This window comes from Bos javanicus, chromosome 15 (genome assembly GCF_032452875.1).
Source record: "Bos javanicus breed banteng chromosome 15, ARS-OSU_banteng_1.0, whole genome shotgun sequence".
NCBI classification, from domain to species: domain Eukaryota; kingdom Metazoa; phylum Chordata; class Mammalia; order Artiodactyla; family Bovidae; genus Bos; species Bos javanicus.
Genome location: NC_083882.1, coordinates 48,443,534 through 48,451,958, shown reverse-complemented (window position 1 = coordinate 48,451,958; position 8,425 = coordinate 48,443,534). Strand labels below are relative to the sequence as shown.

Here is an 8,425-nt window from a genome sequence, read left to right as displayed (position 1 = left end):
GTACATTGTCACCTTGCTTATTTAACTTATATGCAGAGTACATCATGCAGGGCTGGATAAAGCACAAGCTGGAATGAAGATTGCCGAGAGAAATATCAATAACCTCAGATATGCAGATGACACCACCCTTATGGCAGGAAGCAAAGAACTACAGAGCCTCAGATGAAAGTGAAAGAGGAGAGTGAAAAAGTTGTTATAAAACTTAACATCCAGGAAACTAAGATCATGACATCTGGTCCCATCACTTCATGGCAAATAGATGGGGAAACAATGGAAACAGTGGCAGGCTTCATTTTGGGGGTGCTCCAAAATCACTGCAGATGGTGACTGCAGCCATGAAATTAAAAGGCGTTTTCTCCTTGGAAGAAAAGCTATGATCAACCTAGATAGCATATTAAAAAGCAGAAACATTAGTTTGCCAACAAATGTCCATCTAGTCAAAGCCACGATTTTTCCAGTAGTCATGTATGGATATGAGAGTTGGACAGTGAAGAAAGCTGAGCCCTGAAGATTTGATGCTTTTTAACTGTGGTGTTGGAGAAGACTCTTGAGAGTCCCTTAGACTGCAAGGAGATCAAACCAGTCAATCCTAAAGGAAACCAGTCTTGAATATTCATTGGAAAGAACTGATGCTGAAGCTGAAACTCCAATACTTTGGCCACCTGATGCAAAGAACTGACTCCTTGGAAAAGATACTGATGCTTGGAAAGATTGAAGGAGAAGGGAACGACAGAGGATGAGATAGTTGGATGGCATCACGATTCGATGGACTTGAGTTTGAGCAAGCTCCGGGAGTTGGTGATGGACAGGGAAGCCTGGTGTGCTACAGTCCATGGGGTCACAAAGAGTCAGACACAACTGAGTGACTGAACTGAACTGAACACTTATTTTAACAGTTTGAACAAATACAATTTATCTCAGAGAAAAAGCCTTTACTCACAAGTCTGCTATTTAGGGAATTGGTCAATATTTATTATACAGCAGTAAAACACAAACACATATACATACTTACATAAAGACATACAGATATATATTATGGATTTTTTCTCTATTAAGAAAACAAGAGCTTTTAATTTTATGCCTCCTAAACAATTGTCTCTATAATCTATAGTCACTATAAACAGGTTATGTGTGAGTGTGCATGCACATGTCCCAGGGGTTCTTATCCAACCAAGACTGGAAATTGAGTGCTAATGTAACACAGGAAGAAATTTCTATCTCCATTTTATGCACTGATCCCTTATTTGTTCAGAACTTAGCCCATTAGTATGCAATTGATGAGACATAGGCAAGGACACATCTCCCAGTGTCTCAAGTATTTTTTGGTATCAAACACAATCCAGCTCCACATCCTTGTTGCTTAGCCCAGAGTGAAACCCAGAGAAGTCATTCCATGTGGGTGTGTTCAGTGAATAAATGAGTCACCACACAAAATATGAGAAACGTTCACAGTTACACAGTATGCAGTCTTCCTATTCTCATGCCTTATTCTCTGACTGTTCAATTTTGTAGTTGAGATTAGGAAGTATTTAAAAAAAAATACTGAAGTCAATGCAGTTTCTAATAGTCAGGTGAATTAATAGATATAAAGTATTAGGATGTTGTTGCTGTTCAGTCACTCATCATGCCCAACTGTTTGCAACCCCACAGACTGCAGTATGCTAAGCTTCCCTATCCTTCGCCATCTCCCAGAACTTGCTCAAACTCATGTCCATCGAGTTGGTGATGCCATCCAACCATTTCATCCTCTGTCGGCCCCTTCTCCTCCTGCTTTCAATCTTTCCCAGCATCAGGGTCTTTTCCAACGAGACAATTCTTCCCATCAGGTGTCCAAAGTATTGGAGCTTCAGCTTCAGCACCAGCATCAGTCCTTCCAATAAATATTCAGGACTGATTTCCTTTAGGATTTACTGGTTGGATCTCCTTGCAGTCCAAGGGACTCTCAAGAGTCTTCTCCAACACCACAGTTCAAAAGCATCCATTCTTCAGCACTCAGCCTTCCTTATGGTCCAACTCTCATATCCATACATGACTACTGAAAAAACTATACCTTTAACTATACAGACCTTTGTTGGCAAAGTAATGTTTCTGCTTTTTAATATGCTGTCTAGGTTCATCATAGCTTTTCTTCCAAAGAGCAGGCATCTTTTAATTTCATGGCTGCAGTCACCATCAGCAGTATTTTTGGAGTCCAAGAAAATAAAATCTGTCACTGTTTCCATTGTCTCCCCATCTATTTGCCATAATGGGAAATTTGCCATGATCTTAGTGATGGGATCATTTGCCACGATCTTAGTTTTCTGAATGTTGTAAAAAATAAAAAAAACATTAGGATATAAATATTTTTCTTTAAAGATGATCTTCATTGTAAGCACGGGAATCTCAGGGCCATGGGTTAATCTTTTCCTTGTTTTGTTTTTCCTTTCATTTTGCTCAGAACTGTGTATGGAGTTGCCAAAAAAGGTCTGTATAGTCTAAGCTATGGTTTTTCCAGTAGTCATGTATGGATGTGAGACTTGGAATATAAAGAAAGCTGAGTGCTGCAGAATTGATGCTTTTGAACTGTTGTGTTGGAGAGTTCTTGGACAGCAAGGAGATAAAACCAGTCAATCCTAAAGGAAATCAGTCTAGAATGTTCATTGGAAGGACTGAGGCTGAAGCTGAAACTCCAGTACTTTGGCAACCTGATGTGAAGAGCTGACTCATTGGAAAAGATCCTGATGCTGAAAAAGATGGAATGCGGGAAGATAAGGGGATGACAGAGGATGAGATGATTGGATGGCATCACCGACTCTATGGACACAAGTTTGAGCAAGCTCCAGAATTTGGTAATGGACAGGGAAGCCTGGTGTGCTAGAGTCCATGGGGTAGTAAAGAGTTGCACACGACTTAGCAACTGAACTGAACTGTGTACAGCATTAACTTATATCCATACAAAGAAGGATGATTCTCCAGGACAACTGGGAAAATGATTCTCTGGATTGAGAGGGGAGCACAGGGTAGCTTTTCCAGCTTCATGTCTCTAAGCCTTCCTCTTATGTGAACAGCTCAGAGTAGCATCTCTCTTTTAGGCCATTTCTGTGACTCAGAGCTAAGTCTGTTTCCAGAAGACATTTGACTCCCTCCCTCTGTTTCAGCCCCAGAATTCAACAGACCTTTTTTCCCAGGGGAACTCAGCTTTGAAGGTTTGTGTAGCTGTAGAAGTACTTTCTTGTTTATGCTTTCTTTATAGCCTTTCTACCCATTATCACAACCTTCTTTGTCCCTTACTCAATGATCTTTCTGTGGGTATGTGGTTCCCTTCATGCTAAGGTAATATCATTTTGGAAAGACTTATTTGTTGAACATTTCTGAGATTCTTAAATGCTGTAGACCACTGTGCTACAGGAGCTCCAGTAACTTTCACAGTGGGGAGGGAACAAGTTGATAGGCTCTATAATAGATACTACTCTGCTTTGTAAATTAAACACGCAAATAAGCTTTTCTCCAGAACAGGTTGGCATCAGGTCCCACCAGGGCCTTTTTTGACCTTGTCCAAACTGGGGAGCTTTGATTCCCATCTAGGGGGGTTTGGCTCCAATTTGGGGTGTTCTCCCTGTGAAGGGAAACTGTTTATAAGGCACTTCAGAGAAAGGTCACTGGAACCGGGAAGTCATGCTAATGTGACTTTCCAGCTGGTTAGGTTTTGGTTTATTTTGGCTTCCCAGGTAGCGCTAAGTGGTTAAGAACGAGCATGCCAGTGCAGGAGACATGATGAGATGCAGATTCAATCCCTGGGTCGGGAAGATCTCCTGAAGGAGGAAATGGCAACCCGCTCCAGTATTCTTGCCTGGAGAATCCCACAGACAGAGAAGCCCAGTGGGCAAGAGTCCATGGGGTCACAGAGTCAGACATGACTAGAGCGACACAGCATGCACTGCAGTATTGCTTGATCCTGTCACGTGTACAAGTACCTGGACCTTGGCAGGACTATCCCCAGTTTTACTAGTCAATGTCAAAGCCATCTGCCAAGGTTTCGGTGCTGTCCTAGCCTATTGTGGTGTGTTTGTGGTTTTACAGGGGTTTTCATTCCATACTGGAGTAGGGTTTGTTAGTCACCTTCACTGCACTGACCCTCACCACACATTTTCTAATCTTGTGGTTTGGCTGCTGCTGCTGCTGCTAAGTCACTTCAGTTGTGTCCGACTCTGTGCGACCCCACAGACGGCAGCCCACCAGGCTCCCCCGTTCCTGGGATTCTCCAGGGAAGAACACCATAGACCTTATTCAAGGATACTTGAGATTTCCCTGACACCTAACATTGTTGAAGATATTAACTCGGATTTTACTCTGTTTTGTTGTTTTCTAATGTCTGTTTGATTTGACAGCCAGGAGATGTTTGGGAGAGATCAAATTCTATATTGCTTCTATGTTTTAGGGGATTATCATGTCACTCATCCTCTCTGGTTTTATTTTAGAAAAAGTATTTCATGAGCCTATGAGAAAAAAACATGGAAAATAATGCTTATTTAAATATATATACACATATATACTAGCACCAGTTGGCGCTAGAGGTAAAGAAGTTGCCAATGCAGGAGGTGTAAGAGACATTGGTTTGATCCCTGGGTTGGGAAGATCCCCTGGTGGAGGAAATGACAACTGCTTCAGTACTCTTGCTTTGAGAATCCCATGGACAAAGGAGCCTGGTGGACCACAGTCCACAGGGGTGCAAAGAGTTGAACATGGAGATCCAACCAGTCCATCCTAAAGGAAATCAGTCCTGGGTGTTCATTGGAAGGACTGAGGCTGAAGCTGAAACTCAAGTACTTTGGCCACCTGATGCGAAGAGCTGACTCATTGGAAAAGACCCTGATGCTGGGAAAGATTGAGGGCAGGGGAGAAGGGAACGAGAGAGGATGAGATGGTTGGATGACATCATGACTCGATGGACATGGGTTTGGGTGGACTCCAGGAGTTGGTGATGGACAGGGAGTCCTGGGATGCTGCGGTTCATGGGGTCACAAAGAGTTGGACATGACTGAGCTACTGAACTGAACTGACTGAAAGCAACTTAACACACACACACACACACACACACATATACATATATATATATGTGTGTGTGTGTGTGTGTGTGTATGAATGTATAACGTTTTTCACTACCATCTGCATCTCAAATCATCTATAAGGATTGAACTATGCTGTAGTCTGTCCACCACCCAGTGAAGAAATCCTCACACTAATCTACTTACCTCTGCCGAGAGTCTGCAAGCTGCTGTGACTTTGTACGTGCTTTGCATAAATTTGCACAGAATTCTCTACCTTCGTGATTGTTACTCTCCAGGAATTATGCTCTGAATTTCCTAATATTCTTTGGCTACCTCTCCTCTGCTCTTGTTGTTGTTTAGTTGCTAAGTCATGTCCAACTCTGCAATCCCATGGACTGTAGCCCACCAGGCTCCTCTGTCCATGGGATTTCCTAGGCAAGAATACAGGAGTAATTTGCCATTTCCTTCTCCAGGGGAACTTCCTGACCCAGGGAACAAATTTGCATCTCCTGCATTGGCAGTCCTTGGCATGTAGATTCTTTATCTCTGAGCCACCAGGAAATCCCCCTGTTGCTCTAGCATGTACAGATGTCTCTGAGCTTGGGTGATGAGTATAGGCCATGAAAATCCATATTGCAGCAGATGGTGAGAGCAACTATTTATGGTCTTGAAGTAGATTCACCCTACCATCAATCACTAATATCTATTTCCCTTCCATTCAGAGTTCTAACTAGCTCCCTAGAAGAGAGTTGATCCTTCCATCAGCAATGCCCAACAGATGGCAACATATGATTTTTTTTTTCCCACAAAACTTTTCTCCTGCTTTTAAATTTTGGAATTTCTGGTCTTACATGGTTTATATTGCAGTGTCACTGTGACAATCATATATGTTCCATTTTATCAGTCTCATGAATACTCTTACTTATTTCAGAAGTGTAAAATTGGTCACAGTTATTGTGTATCTTTAATTTTTAAAGCTAAAAGATGCTCAAAACCATTATTGCTATAAAAAGCATTGGATGATACTTATGATCTTAAGTAACATAATCCCCAGTTATAATGTTTCATATGAATGCATTAGGCTTTGTGTTTTTGAGATTTACTTTAAAAATTAGTTGATATTAGCATACTTGGATAAATAGAAGTGTCTAGTTTAAGACCCTCTTCCTTACTGTGAGAGAAGTCATTTTGGCAACCTGTAATTTGGTTAATTACAAAGTATCTTGATATTTTAAGTTATGAATTATAGCCAGGCTATACTCTATAGCTAGTAACAGGTACCCAACCAGAGGCCCATGTATAGAAAGAAATGACACAGTTCAACTGACTAGCCTGAAAACCCAAGCATCAGCAATAACAACAAACTCTTAGGGTATCTGGGTTTTTAGAAGGTCTATCTCTGATCAGTGCTTAGATTTCAGTATCTTATGTAGCCTCTTACGAATCTCCTTAGTCTTAATGGAATAGATAATTGGATTGAGCATTGGAGGCACAAAGAGATATACTAGGGACATGAACTTGTGCACATACTCAGGGGCATGCTTCCCAAATCGATGCGCCATGGACACACTAACCATGGGCACGTAGAAAATGAGCACAGCACACATGTGTGACACACATGTGTTGAGTGTCTTAAGTCTCTCTTCCTGGGAGGCGATGGCCAGCACAGAGTGTAATATGAGCACATAGGAAAGGAGGATGAGCACTGAGTCTACACCAAAGGCAGAGACAACAATGAACAAGCCATACATGCTGTTGATGGTGGTATCTCCACAGGGCAGGCGGATCAGGTCTGGGTGCAAGCAGTAGGAGTGGGTCAGTATGTTTTCTTTACAGAAAGGCAATCTCTTCAGAAGGAAAGGCAGTGGGAAGACCATGCAGAAGCTGCGGATGATGATGGATATGCCGGTGTGAGCCACACGGGTATCAGTGAGCACTGTAGAATAATGCAAGGGGTTACAGATGGCCACATAGCGGTCAAAACTCATGGCCAGCAAGATTCCAGACTCTGTCCAGGAGAAAAAGTGAATGAAGAACATCTGAATCAGGCAGGCATCAAAAGCAGTCTCTGGTGCGTGAAAGCACAAGGTAGCCAGTATAGTGGGCAAGGTAGAAAAAGACACACCCAGGTCATTGACAGACAGCAGAGATAGGAAGTAGTACATTGGCTGGTGCAAGCTCTGCTCCTCCTTTATGATGAAGAGAATGAGGCTGTTGCCCAGAATGGAGACAGCATACAGCAGCAAGAGGAGGGCTGCTAACCAGTGCTCCAGTCCCTCCATCTCTGGGAAGCCTGTTAAGGTGAAGCTGGTCACGCTCGAGATGTTAGTTTCAAAACTTCCCATGGAGTCCCTGAGTATCTTTTGGAGAAACACAATCAGAGAAAAGTGAGGTCAGACAATGGAAAGAATGGTCACTGTCCAGGATGGAAGGGACAAGGCTACTTAGATTGAACACCAAAGATCATGAAAAATTAGAAGGAAGCAAGCTAGGTATCATTGCTCACATCTCAGGCCTTCTGCCATCTGATCATTTCTATAGTTGGGTCATGGGCTCCAATTCCTTCCCCACAAAAATCCTTTGAGTCTATTTTGAACACTATATCATATTCTTCCTGTTTCTGTATTCTTTGCAGAAATATTAAAATCTTTCTCCAGTAGCAGAAAATGATTTAGCCCTTTCTCTCCAAGTTCTAGCCACTACCTTCTTCAAGAAGTGAAGTACAGTATACCCTCCCCAGGGCCTTATCTTAGTGCTCTCCACTTACTAATGAATCTCCGTGTATGCAGGGATAACATTTTCATCTGTACTCTGAGCTGTGTCTTTTCTCCTGCCTACACTGGAGGATCTCACTCCAGCTCTCCATCCTATCTTTGTCGCTTGAGCTCCTCTCTTATTCACCAAGGATCCAGAGCCTCATGCTCATCCATTCCTGATTGCTCTGGATTTTTCTATCTTGCACATTTATGTGTTTTCCTCTGTTTAGATTCAGGATTCTCAAACTGTGCATATGCTAGATTCACCCAAGGAGCTTTTAAAAAAATTCCTTTGTCTGGACCCCAATAATACCAATTCAATCCAAATCTCTAGCAGTTGGATTCAATAATCAATACATTAAAAAAAAAAAAAAAACTACCCAGGAAATTCCAATGCAAAGTAAAGTTTGAGAATCAGAGGTTTAGATTATTTCCCATCCAAAACCAACTTTTTTCTTATTGAGGATCAGTTTCAGGATATACAGTCAAAGAAAATAAATAACAACAACAAAAATTGCTTTATTGCCCCCACATATTCTGCCAGTAATCACTGACTTATCTGCTCTTTCACACTATGTTCAAAATTATTTTCTACTCATAATGTCTTTCTTACCTCTTCTCTGTATGTCAGTTATCCCAAAT

The 8,425-nt window shown here is 41.9% G+C and overlaps 1 pseudogene; it reads right to left on the bottom strand.

Moving 5' to 3' along the window:
* Window positions 1-6,482: 6,482 nt before the first annotated feature.
* Window positions 6,483-8,000, bottom strand: LOC133261279 (olfactory receptor 51I2-like; annotated as a pseudogene).
* Window positions 8,001-8,425: the final 425 nt, after the last annotated feature.